We start from the raw sequence: 14,622 nt of genomic DNA, 5'->3' as shown, positions 1-14,622 counted from the left end.
TGTTCATTATAATTAATAGGTGGGCTTAATTAATGACACCGTAATACGAAGTTTTATACTTTATTTTGTAATATTGAGAATTGGACGCACTAGCGGAGCAATAAAAATAGCGGTACACGATAAGTATCTTAAATGCCACTTGGCTTCATCCTCGATTACGGTGGATGCGTTGTAATTTACATCCTTCATTAGTTAATCACTCTTCGACAGGAACAGAGGATAGAATATCTCGTTATATTTGTGTGGATGTTACAAATCAGCGTTCAACGGATGCGAGGTTTTGCGATAAATTATCGTGTGAAATAAACCTAAACGCGTCCGATGACTTGTTAAGGAAATTAATGACGTTTGGCTGACAGCAGGAAATATCTGGATCACGGGCGAGATAGCAAACGTCGGATAGAGATATGTTGACCTCGTTACTTAAGAAGCAGTGTTACGTATTTAACGCACTTATTACACATACGAGTACGCCTCAATGTGACGCGTAAATTTTAATATTTTGTAATTATGAAAATATGTTATTAAATATATAACTAATGCATATATTAGAACTTGTTACCACACCTTAGATTATAAGCTTAAAAATATTTTATGATAGCCTTAAGAACGTCAAGCAAAATCGTCTTGACAATTTCTTATACGACGGCGTGTATGTTTTAAATTTTATATTTGTTAGTTTTTATTTTCTAGCTTAGTGTTTTTTTATTTTGTAATAAGAAATGTCAAAAGTGTTTATATTCGTTAATCTGTATGTGAGTTAGCGCGTTATAAAGACTGAGCGGATTTTGCAATACTATCTACTATAGGAAATGGATATTCCGGTTTGTTCAACGGATGTGTGTTAAATTGTTGCAGGCTAAACGGATATCCATAAGCATGGTATAACTTTTTTTTATTACACATATTATTGACCAATTTTAACGGAGAATTAAAATTCGGATAAAGTAACGTCAGTTAAAGTCTATTTAATTGGGAATTAGCATGAAATTTGTAACATTTTTTATATATTTTTTTATTTTTAATAAAATGAGTTAATAGGCACAAACCAAACAAGAAATATTCGAATTCACGACCTTCGGTTATGATTAAAGTATTCTATATTCTGAGCCATTTGGCTTATAACTCATAAATTTTTTTTTAATAAATAATGATTAAAAATTAATAGCAACAAAACATAAAGATTTATAAAGAAACAGTGAAATAATAAACCTGAATATTATCGGATGCGCTAATCGTTTGTTATCTTAAAGAAGTGGTTAGTCGGCTCGGTGGGCACGCTATCTACAATAGCATCACATACGTGGGAACAGTTCGCACGGACACTGAGAATGTTTGACGAACAAAAAGGAATGTCAAGATACATGTTGTGTAAGGTTATTATACTGGTATACTGCTTTAGTTTGACATTCGGCCAATTTGCATTGAACGTGTGTTCTTGAGACGTTTTCGTGTGTATTCTAAGGTCTCCTCATTGTTTTGTGGGATGATATCATAACAATGAAGAGAAACACATATGATTTCTTTCGTATTCGACTTTATAACCTTTTTAGGGTAATATTTTACTTTGTATTTATCATATTTGGAAGTATGGGTGAAACGAAACGGTTTTCAATTTTTGTAATAGTCACCACGAGAGAATGGCGAGAGTTATCACTTCGCTTTAATCGCAATTAAGCATTAGGCCTGAATTTAAATGTCAAATATCTCGTTTTTTAAACGCATTTGCTTCTTACAAAAGTCAATGCCAAAATTTGTGTCACTCAGTTTTGACATTTGCGACCACCATTGCATTGCGATGTCTGATTATGCGTAGTGTTTTGTTATAAAGACTTTTAGTGATATTGCTTATCAAAATTAGTCAATTTATCTAGCTAAAATAACATTAATCATACTTTCAACCATTTATTGAAATGAATTGGGCTTAGCTCTGACACCATTGACGTCAAATTGCTATAAGTTGGACAGGTTTTGTAAACCTTTTAGAAATGGCCCTTGTGGTCTATGAAAATGATATTTTCATTTTAGTAACAGTTAAGTAGCAGACAGTTAATATTCTTAGAGTTTATTCCACCATGCTGCTCCATTACTAGTTGCTGTATTACGAGTGGCATATATGCAGGTTTCTTCACGATATTTTCCTTAACCGCCGAACACAAGATGAATTTAAAAGTAAAAATTAACTACATGAATGCTTTACTTTTTCTCACAATCTAGGATTAAGATTCACTTGTACTAGCTACTGGGCTAATTTTATTTTAGAGTACTTAAGTAAACAGATTCAAATGTAGTGGAAAATACTTTTTGCAAGCGCTGCTCAGCATCGTTGCATAATACGCATTTCTGTATCAACGGATTCGTCAAAGTCATGTCGTCTGTACAAGCATGAGTTTAATTTCGCAAATACGAAATTAAGTCATTTCACACTGAGGCGCGGTTGTGACTAGAGTACTGAAGAATTTGAGTTAGAGCGTGAGAAGTGTGCCACTATCAGATCTTATCACAGCATAAAGTGTCTTCGTGCTCACAGAATATATTATAAGAAATTTAACAAATTACAAATTAGTCATAATGTGTTAACACGTGAAATAAACGACTTGCCAAACGGGAACGTCATGTCATATAACATTTTATCTTATTTTCGGCTTAACATAATTATTTTTGATATATTGTTCGAGTGTCTTTTATTTTAATAACTCATAAAGATAACGGATATGACATTTTATGTTTAAGTCCTTTTTGAATTAAAAATAGGTTCTGTTATTGTGTAAAAATATACATATATTTAATTTATATAAAGTTTTTCGCTTGTGTTGTATTGTGACATCATCTTACTAGTATTGTAAAGACTTGTATTTTATTTATTTTTACTGATTCCATTTAACATCACAGTTATCATTTCATAGATTGAAATCTAATATATAAAGTAATCGTTATATATTACGTTTTTTGTTTAAAAATCTGAAAAAATTTAGCAAAAAACAACATTACATGGAAGATTTGTTGATCTCAAAAATGTTTACAGAGAAGCCTGCTTACGAGTTTATATGTATGTACATATCTCTTATCGCTGTATAACCACTATCTTATTTAAAAAGAAAACAGAAAGGTAATTTTGCTTCGATTTATTTGTTATTCAGTATAAAGCCTTATCACAATAAATGACAATATAATTTTTAAAATATTCATTTCATTTTTGCTTTTAAGTTTTTGGAAATTTAGAGCAATATTTTCGAATAAACAGCATGATGTTTGAAAGGAGGTATAAGAGATAAAAACTATAACGTGCCTTAACAAGTTTTACGACGACGACGTAGCACCGAGTACGATTTAAGCAATCAGATGAGGCGATATTGGTTATGTTTTACATCTTTATAAAAGAATATATCTCGAGGTTAAATCTTAAAACATTACTCAGAGTCAGACCCAGTGAACAGTAGAAAAGTTATAATTAATAAATCTCTTACTGCTAAGCAGATGTCTCTTGTATTTAGGTAAGCGTTGTACAACTCATTTCACGCTGTTCTAATGTGGTTTGGTGGGCTCACATGTGGCTGAATTCCATCTGATATACGCAGGTTTCCGTACAATATTTTCCTTAACCACCGCGCGTAAAATTACTTTAACACACTTTAGTTTGTCCAGATTTGAAACTAAATTAAAATATAATTTGTTAAAAATCCACTTGTTCGATCAACTGAGACGTTTTGGCTCTTGGCTTTGATACTAATTTTACCTTAACGTGTCTCTTAAATACTTCAATATTTTGATAAACATATTATATCAGGAAACATGTGTTTGTAGTCTTATTAAAAAAATACAAGAGCTTGTTAACTTATATTTAATTACTTAATAAATTTTAAATCGTAATCATCATTGTGTAAGGGTTTATTAGAAGCCTCTGTTTATAGGGCAAGTTTCGTCAATTACTTCCTTCACATTATAACTTTTTTTAATCTGTTACACTAACGACAATTTAATATGTGTCTTTTTATTGATATTGTAATAACACCGTGTTATTTCGTATAAGTGGTCACGCAAATGGCGCGTGTTTACAATTTAATGATACGATACATTATAGATTAGGCTTATTTGTCAGTGATAAGTACCATTCCATTCATAGCATCTGTGGGAAATGTTGTGAAATTGAAAATGATCATATTTCTTTTAAAAGACACTAGGCTATTGCACAAAGATCCACCTAGTTTTCGTCGTTAGCTATTCATTATTATATGCCGTGGGAGCTTTTTTGTACAGCGATTGTTATGTATTTGATAGACGCATTCCTGAATTGGACTGGTCGTGGTTGATTACGATATTCGTAGTACGAGCTGTGATTTTTATTATTATATTAACGAGCTGTGCCTGTGACTCTCAATGTAATTTCATTATTATTTGGGATGTTGTAAGGATTAAAACTATTCTATATTTAGTTTTACTTACTTTCACTACAGTTGCTGCAGTTTGTATGTATGATTGCATTAGGACATAATCATCATGAAGGTTTAAATAGATAAATATTAAATAAACTTTCCATTATTCTATAAATTCATGTTTATCACCTCGTATACGGGATTATTCAAGGATTTTATGACTGTACTCGTATCTTGTCTAATGTCATTAGTAAAACATAGAGCTGTCATCGTTTTGATAAACAAATATACATTGATTACCATTTTTCTTGGCCTAGTTGTGTTGAAGGTCTCAAATTTTGGCGGACATGTGAGTAATCGCTCCAATTTTAGATAGATTTGATCCATAAGTCTGTATATACAAAATACTTTTTTAATTTAAAATTCGGATATAAGTCCTAAGTTGTCCTAAGTCAATGATTATTATTTGTAAATTAAATTTTAGCTCGACATTTGAATGTTTGTACATATGTTTATAAATCTTTATATGTGTTAGTTGTTGATACGTACGTTTATTTGTTAACAATTTTCGTCTCGTAGTAGAAATTAAAAAAAAAATATATCTGTACTCTTTTACTTTTCTGTTTAATATTCAAAGTATTCTCATTAATCCGAACGATGATTTAGTTTGATATAATCACCCCTGGCCTTGTTTTATGAAAACGCCAATAGAATTTTAAGTCGTAACATTATAAATTTTACCTTATTTTTTATACTGTCTTGTTTAAATTGCTCATATATTTAGTCTCTTAGTATTTTCCACGTGCAAACTGGACGTTCTTATTAAGCTCCATATAATCATGGCCACTACGCATAAATGAATTTAAAGCCTCAATGAATTATAGGAGGGCGCGTTGAATATTTAAACGGTATCGATCTTAGTTACAAACGTATGATTATATTTTATCGGGAAAACGTTTTCTGTTTCATAAATATGATATCGATTTTGTCAATAATTATTTTAAATACCATTTAGTTTAACGCACTGATATTCTAAACGAAGATTAATTGAAGTTAAACATTTAAATTGAAGTTAGTAAATATTCTAATAGTCGATGTTGGTTTTATGTCTTTTATGCGTTATGTATAATTTTATATGAGTTACTTTTAGTTAGAGCCAAGTTGGCTCAGTGGTGACGAGAACCTTAACTGAAGATTGCGGGCTCAAATCCGGGCAAGTTCTGAATTCTCGTGAGAAAACGGAACAATGCACGTATCGAACAATCCGTATTGGAATAGCGTGGTGAAATACGTTTGAAACCTTTTTCGCAAAAGGTGAATATGTTTTAGCCCTGCACAGGCACAGTTACAGACTGTTACCTTACTTCAGAGTATGTTTGATTCTTTCCAAATTTTGATCAGTTAATCAACTTTATTTTATAGACTGTATGATGTTTATTCTGTTATTGTATAATTTAATACGTGTTTGCCCTATATGGTTAAAAATGAAAACAAACTTTAATTTTGCACCCACTTGAACATTACAGTAGTCAACCCTCAAGATAATTGGTTAATTTCGTTATCTTCGTGACCGAAATTCATTGAAAACGGTTTAAACTGAATATTAAAATATGCGAAGGCATTCCGACCAATTAAAACCTTGCACCATTAATCGTAACTGATTTATATTTCACACGATTTCATTAATTTTATCTGCGATAATTCTCTTAAAAGTAAATTAAAATCCCTTATAGATATTTATATATGCTCATATGTTGTGGTTAATTTGTTGCTTGTAGATTTTAGTACAGATACAGAACAGGCGAAAGGCAATAACGAAGAAAAGTGTTTAATGTTGAACTAGGGATTCGAATACGTTGCTCGAGATGACTAAATTTGTATTTCTTTGAAATTTACTTTTTTTTTTTTTTTATCTTTTTATTCAATCAATTTTCCGTCACATCTTTTCGCTCATCTGGATAAATCCTTATTACATATTTTAAAGATTATTTAAACACGTTTAATAAGTTCACCTCTGAAACTGGAGATCAACATTATAATTAGGTTGGTGTTTGAAAATCAGAAAGGAAAACTTTAGAAGAAAGAAAAAAAAAGAAAGAAGAAGAAGATTTACTTTTGTTCAAAATTACCGTTTCGCCCTTTCTCTTATTAGTGGGTTTATCTTTTGAAGAGTTTCTCGTTCAATGGCAATAAAATGGCATAAAACCCACTACGTGCGTTAAGCGTAGATCTATCGAGAGATGCTGACTGCCCTAGTTTCGAATCACCTAACTAAATGTAACAATTGATCGATTTTATAACATCTGTAACGACAATTAGACGGCCGTTGGTTACGTAACACTAATTTTTTTCGATTTCGCACGCCAATGGGAGATTTCTGGTTTATTGTTAAAAATCACGATAATGCCTATAGCGAAACGATTCCACTCAAATGAAATCGAGAGTGACGCTTAATTAATTAAAACTATTTTTTATTTTTTATTGTATGTTTATTTCGTAGTTGGTCGAGCATTTTGCCTTCAAGCCCTTGGTGATTGGTGACAAAAAACACAGGTATGAAAATAACAAAAATATAGGTTACAATTTACATATCTATATATACTAGCTGTCCGTTTCGACTTCGTCACTGTGAAATAAGAATTTTATTTATTTCCAGATCGCAGCGCCACCTACTGTTCCAATACAGAACGGCCAGAGACACTCCTAATATAAAATAGTTACAAAAAATTATCGAAATCGTTTCATTCGTTTAGGAGGAATTCTGTGATACATACACACGTACAGAGTATTTATATATATATAAAGATAAACCATATGGGTACCGGATAATATATGTAGCGTGATATTCCTATTCACTATGGTGACATTAGCTATGTATGGTAAATTAAGGAGTGATCTCCTTACGGAAAAGATATTCTGTGTAAATTAAATAATGTAATTGACTTGCAATATGTATTACTTATATATGTTACGTAGATGAACTATATTATATTACTAATATAATAGAAACGTAAAATCTAAGAGCTATAAAAAGAAATTAGGGCATATTTGACGTAAAAATAATGTTCTGATTTATATTATGTACCTACAATTGAAATAATTTTATCTTCTAGTTATATATATATATATATATCTTCATAGTTTAAGCAAGTCTTGTTTTTATTGATCAAAAGTATTGGTAAACAATAACAAATCGCAATCACATAGGTAAATCGCTAGTATCAAAGTTGCAAGTCAAACCTAATTAGTTTTTCTGCGTGTTGAATTAGCTGATCATAACAAGGTATGCAATATAGTCCCTAATGTCAGTATTCATGTGTGTGAACACGTTTGTGTTAAACAATCGGATTCCCATAGACCGATTGCCATCTATGTGGTTAACTTGGGTACGTTACGCAATATCAGAAGACGTATATACGCAAAGATAATGAAAGTGATGTTTTTGTGGACTTAAAACACGTGTGAACACTATGGTCCCAGATAACTAGGTTTATAGGTAGACGTGGAGCTGGGTGCTGGCGGTCTTGACTCACGTAGCTCGTACATATTACGGTTAGATTTATTTAAGTACATTCAATAGAATTAATGTTTTTGATCGATTTATTTCTAACTAGCTTGTAAGATGTACAGCCATCAATTGATTTTTAGCTGAATATAATATTATATTTAACACGAAATATTAATATTAATATACAATACTTCGTTTCCAAATTTGGACTTTAATAATATACAAAACTTTTAGTATGTGTTTTGTATGTATATTAGTATTTAGTTAAGTCCTTGTTATAAATAATTTATTATGTAAATTATTTACTGCGTTCTTTTAAAAAAAACATAATATCATTTTTTAACCATGTTATTTATTATTATAACTTTAGGGTTTTTATATCTAAACAGAAACATTATAGGAAAGTTTGATTGAGATGTTTAATATATCACAGGGTTTTAAATATTTTTGCAATAAATATTACGTATGGTACCGTTTGTTATCATCGGATCTACTTCGCTCGGAGCGGACGTGACCGTTTCTCTATATTACTATCTATTTTAAACATCTTATAGATCATTTAAGGCCAAGCAAATACGTTGTAAGAGTAACACATAGAAAACATTCCACAGATTAAAAAAACACAGAGAACTCTAAGCTGTATGTACTCTGACTGTCGCTATAAAATATTTGATTTTAGTATTTCAATAGAAATATTGTGTCTTTAATATCTGTTAAGATAACTCAGTTAATGTCAAATATTAGCCTGTCTTTATATACTACTTTTCTGTTTATTTATTGCTGCTTGAATATGACGCTAATTTTTTTATTTGGAATTTGTTAATTTCTGAAACGTTTACATTTTAAATGTATTTTTGTTGAGTGTGTGTAAGTGCCCATTCGAATTGTGTGAAACTATTTTAATATGTGACAAATATCAATAGTAAACTCGAATAGACATTAATCGTTAATAGAACCCAATTTTTTTTCTCTAACTTGCATTTACACAATAATAAAAAAAAAACAAAAGACTACAAAATCACTAATATTTTAATTAGTTACACATGCTTCGCCTTAATGTATCAAGTTTGAGCGATGATATCCTTAGCTGATGGTTGTTGCATGGAGATGTAAAACGGATGTCCGTTCATATCGGAGAAAGGCCTTCGATTGTTCTATCAAAGTGATATCTCAATCAAATCGATGAGGAAATGTTGACCACCTTTCATATAGAAACATGAATAGGTAAGATATAAATTAGAAATATATTAAAATTAGAAAACATTAAAATTAAATTGATGTTTCGGATATTAATTTACGGAAATCTGTAACTGATGTTTTGTTTTTTACTCATGGAGAAAAATATAGCTATTTTACAACGGTACATTCAGATAGGAAAGTTAAAAAAGTGCAAACGCTTAATCAAGTTAGTTTAATAATTAAATTTTCTGAAAGTTCAGTTATTTTAATTAATAAATAAAGGCAATCGGTCAAGATGAATCCTGATGGTAAGTGGTCACCATTTCCATAGGCTATAGATATGATTAGTGGTAGAATAAAATATATGGCACCTACCTATACAAAATTGCACAAATAATTTTTTGTACAAACTATACTTTATAAGTAGACCGCAGTAAGTAAATTATATGAAGATCTGTACACGTACAAATTCGTATTTCAAGGATTATAAAGTGCTTTATTCAAACAATTTATTTCTGTTTCATAGCACTTAAAAATAAATCAGTACATACTTGATGACATCATATCGGGCATTTAATATAGGTATTGTCATGTACGGTGTTGACCTCAGACGTTTGACTGCACATTATGAAAATGAATCTAAAAATTATACGCCTCCGTCTATATCGCCGTCTGTGCATTTTTTTACAATCTGAGTGATGTACTCGAGTGCAGACTATTTCGAATTTCCTTGAATTTTTATTAGATATTTCCGTCTATGTCTCAAAATCTTTTTACTTGGAATATGAGCGCATACAATTTTCGCTGAAGGCAGTGTTGCGGTTGAAACATTATGAAGTCAAATTCGTATGCGGTATCTATCAAATGTATCACAAATTCACCCCTAGGAGTATCGAATTTGTTTACTGCATCGTGATTCATGTGTCTGATGCAGCAGACGAATAAATTTACCCAATCGTCTTAGCGACAGATTTTGTTTCGCGAATCGATTTTTGATTTAATGCATTTTTTTACATCGTATAAGATACAACAGCACCGCATAATTGTGATTCAACTAGCAATCCTAAAAAATATTAGAATTTTAAACATACTTTACACATATATCTGTAGAACATTTTATATAATTTACCTCCAATAATTAAATATATCTGCGCTTCAGAAGTACACCTATGAAGGTATTATATATTTGGGTAAATTAAATAACGTCTCCTACATTTTTCGTATCAAGATACTCATAAAGGTAGACTTTATACCTACATTGTGACCTGAGATAGCTCCGAACAAACCGGGGATGATGGTATCGTCGCAAATGGGTGAATAGTACTTAGCATCGAAATGCCTCTAGCGATAATATCTTCGCATTGTGCCTATTGAATAACTAGTTACCATCTCTTGCCCGTTAATTTGTAGTATTAAAAGCGGTTAACGTGTTATCGCTGATTATCGTAATGGTTTGTAAATGATACTTCTATTTTCTCTTGTATGGTTCGGGTAATCGCAAGCGCCCTAAGCGTATCTACGATTCATTTTATTAGTCGATGATATTTCGTGTTTATTTTTTTGCGTCAAGATGCAGTCTCTAATTTTTTTCTACTTATATAAGAAATATTTTTGAAAAAGTAGATTTTTTTAATTTTAATTTTTTAATTTTTTTTTGTAAAAATGCCTTAATATACAATCACAAATCTTAGAGTTTCAAATATTCAGCAAAAACACCAAAGGCTTTCATATTTTGTTGTAATTACTTAAAATTTAAATATTTAGTGTATTTAAGTAATTAGAGGTATGTTAGTATTAAGTAATCAGAGTCATTTTACGCAAATACAATTACTTTTTAAATGTGTTACATGAAGATCTAACTTATGTATAGTGCATACATAGAAACAGTGTTTTATAACATAACTTGACTACAATAATTATTTAATATGCAAAGAATAGTATGTAATAAAGGTAATTAGATAGTAAAAATAAATATATAATATAAATGTAACTGAAGAATAATAAATCAATATAAAAAAAGATAACTTACAACGAAACAGTCGCGATGTTTTGTGAAGGTATAAATATACTTTATAAAGAATATAATAATTAAATTATATAACATAATTTATGATGTCTTATTTCTCAGAACCGAACTACATCCCGACGCAAATGTTCGTCTAAGGCACATTGTTATTCATATTCTAGTACTAGGAAAGGAATAAACATGCATGATGCAGGACCTAAAGATAATTAAAAGCGAACTGCAATTATATGCAAATGTATCGAGTCGTTTTGAAATCATCTGTTGTCACACCTACCAGAGTCAATTTTGTGACTAAGACATAACCGCTGTTAATATTTAAATGATATGGCTTTAAGGTCGTTAAGGCACGATGCAAAATAAAAAGAATTTTTATTAAGACATTATGTACATTATATATATATACATTTTAATATTTGTTCGTAATAATTAAATTTTGAATTCGATTGTTTTTTTATAGTTCCCATTTATATGATAAAATTAATTCAATATTGAATACTGTAAAAATAAGCTTGTTATCATTTATGTGTTTATTTTTACGGCGTTTTTAATTGATCTTACATTAAAGATGTACGCAATATTTTGAGAGCATCAACAAAAATATATAGTTGTTTATTACAAGCCTATATTTAGTTGCATAAAATAAGTATATTCAAAATAATATTTTTAAAATACGTAATAATATTATTATAGATAAATAAACTTATCAGAGAAAATATGTTTTATATCACTAGTTTCAGATAATATCAGAAAAAAAGTCGTTCGAAAGTAATAAAAGTGTCCCCGTAGGCGTTGATTACGTAATAATTAATGTTATATTTTAAAACGTCCATCCGCGGTACATATCGATAGTAAACCGGAATATTGTCGCCATGCACCTGATCGAAATTAAAAATGACAGGTCTGTCAGTTATCTAACTCTACGCACCCATTCTGCAATAACAGTGAAAGCGAAATGTCTAATTATTTTTTATTTTATTTTATAATAACAGAGATGACACAGCATTCTCAGTCGAGCCGTTTTATTTTTTTTCTTCATTGCAATCTTGATCAGTGGCCAGTGAGAAATGATTAAAAAAAAATTATGATTGACTTTTGACGTCTCAAAACGATTGCAATCGATGCAATGACTGATTCATAAAATATCGGTGTCTATGTCTTGTAAAAAAAAAGAACGTTTGGGGGATATAAATTGCCTTTGCAATGAGCGATGGCTGATAGCAGTATTCTTATTAGGTGGGTAATTATTTAGATTGTGGGCGTATATTGGCAGTTATATCACTTGATAAGAATTTCACTTTCTATTGTAATATACATAAGACGTAAACTGATAAACAAAAACTACTTGAAGAGTTTATTATATATATTGCTGTGTACAATTGATCTGCGTGAGTTAAAGAAATCTAAATGAATAAGAAAACATATTTCTTTCCTAATCGAAAATAAATTTCAATTGTTGTCCGACTTAGTATTCGATATTATTTGGACGTTAGACGAGGAAATTTTCTTTGCATATATTTTTTTATTATATATATATTTTTTTAAATTATTGTGCTACCTTTTATTGTTAAATAATTGCAATAATAATAAAAAAATATGTTAGTAATATCCTTAGTTTGCTAACGGTGTTTAACTTCAGGTAGAAGGTAATGTTTACGAGATATTTTTATTACTGTAAGTGTTGTAAAAACGTAACAGATATTTTCACACTTGAAAACTTTCACATCGATAACAACTAATTATTCTTAATATTTTAAAAATATAATGAATTGAAAAATGATAAAACAGATAACAAACTATTTTATAACAATATTAATTCTTTACGACTTATTTATCACTTACTAGAGCTGAAAAATTAAGATTTATCCTCCTATAGTGAGAAAGTCAATTTGTGATGTTGCGAATGATCATATAAATAAAGAAAAAATGCTTCAAGCCAATGAAGCACGTCCCGAAACACAAGTGCGGATACAATAAGCAAAATACGAACAAAAAATGTTCTGACCGACGGCCGGCGGGCGGCGGCGGGCGGCTTTATACTCACTTTCTGGTTTACTAGGTCGAATAATCTTGTTCATTTTTTTTTCATTTAGTTATTGTAGTACGGAGTGAAAATCGTAGTGAAACCGTTCCGGAGTTTTATTTATTTGCTTTATATTTTTATTTTATGCGCGTGCGCCGTAGGGCAAGGTTGACGGAATAATTTCCATTGGTTATTGCTAGCGCTGTTCCGTTTAATAATGCAAAAATAAAATTTATGATTTTTATGACTACAAAACTACTAATGGTGATTTATTAAAAGATTTGAATACATAATATATAATTCGAATATATTTTCATAAATTCGCTCTGATTATAGGTAAATGATTAATCGACTTGTAAATATATGTATTCTATAATTAAAAACCTATAAATTTCGAATATTTAAAGCATATGATAGTTAATTAATACATTAGTGTCATCAAAACTAATTTAACTCTAGCTGCCGATAGTTATACGACTAATGGTTTAATAGATTAGATCATAACTTGAATTATTTATATTGCAGTATATTTTTATAATTTATCAATGAAAATATATTCCAAAATATACTAGTAATATTTATTTGAATATCCTTTGAATTCTATTTATTTATAAGTTAAATAAATCGTTTTACTTTGTAAAACATATATATAAATTTAAGATTTATTATTTAATTTGCTTTATGTTTTATTGTTATATATAATTTAATATTTATTATTAATTATTTTATACCATTTTTATGATTTACAAAAATCTCGTAATTTTTTTTCGCATTTGTAACATTTTAAGACAAATAAATATATTTGACCTACCTTTTTAGAAGAAAATGACTTGATATTATCCTTCAGCTGTACTTATTATTCTAATTCGAATAACACTATTATTATTAAAATAAAAAAAGTCCGATAATCCTTAATATAATGCGAGAGTTAATTAAAACACAAATTGTTTTCACTGTTATCACTACGTTCCAACTTCAAAAAATTCAATCACAATATCCGTTAAGTCAGTACCACAGAACATCGAATATCCATTCCATCACTGGGGTTGAGATAGAGCGAGCGAGCTTAAAGCTAAGCATGCGCGTGTGCAGGCCGGCGTGGCATCGCGTTATCAGCGCGAGCGGCGCGCCGCGCGACAACAACAGAACTTGAGAGCCGATCTCAATAATAACAAGAAAAGAAAACGGTCCAGTTTCAGCGAGGCTTCCGGATGGCTCGGACGGGGCGCGGCTGGCATCTCACTCGCACGCCCTACGCTATCTCACTCCCTCTCCCTCTAACGGTACTCGAGGTTTGAACGATAGCACAGTCGCGGGCGCGACGCCGCCCCGTGCACATCGTACTAGTCTCGAGTCCAACATTTTCCCGTTTTTACGTCTTTGACATCGCTAACCAATATGGTTGTGACTGGTTGGATGATTGCATAGTTGATAAGCAATTTGTACTATGCTGTGTGGTTATTACAGTATGCATGTTCAATGTACACTTAACTAATAGTTTCTATATAATAAAAAG

At 30.4% G+C, this 14,622-nt stretch overlaps 1 protein-coding gene across 1 annotated transcript in view; it reads right to left on the bottom strand.

The window, feature by feature from the left end:
* The window catches only part of LOC113400458 (transcription factor hamlet-like), an 84,121-nt gene extending 69,751 nt beyond the window's left edge, over positions 1-14,370 (bottom strand). The window contains exon 1 of the mRNA XM_026640013.2: positions 13,918-14,370. The gene's annotated coding sequence lies outside the window, so the exon portion shown is untranslated. The remainder of the gene's footprint in view (positions 1-13,917) is intronic.
* Between the last annotated feature and the right edge of the window lie 252 nt (positions 14,371-14,622).

This window comes from Vanessa tameamea, chromosome 17, assembly GCF_037043105.1.
Source record: "Vanessa tameamea isolate UH-Manoa-2023 chromosome 17, ilVanTame1 primary haplotype, whole genome shotgun sequence".
In the NCBI taxonomy this organism is placed as follows: domain Eukaryota; kingdom Metazoa; phylum Arthropoda; class Insecta; order Lepidoptera; family Nymphalidae; genus Vanessa; species Vanessa tameamea.
The sequence above is the reverse complement of the archived record's forward strand: the minus strand, read 5'-3'. Positions and strand labels throughout refer to the sequence as shown.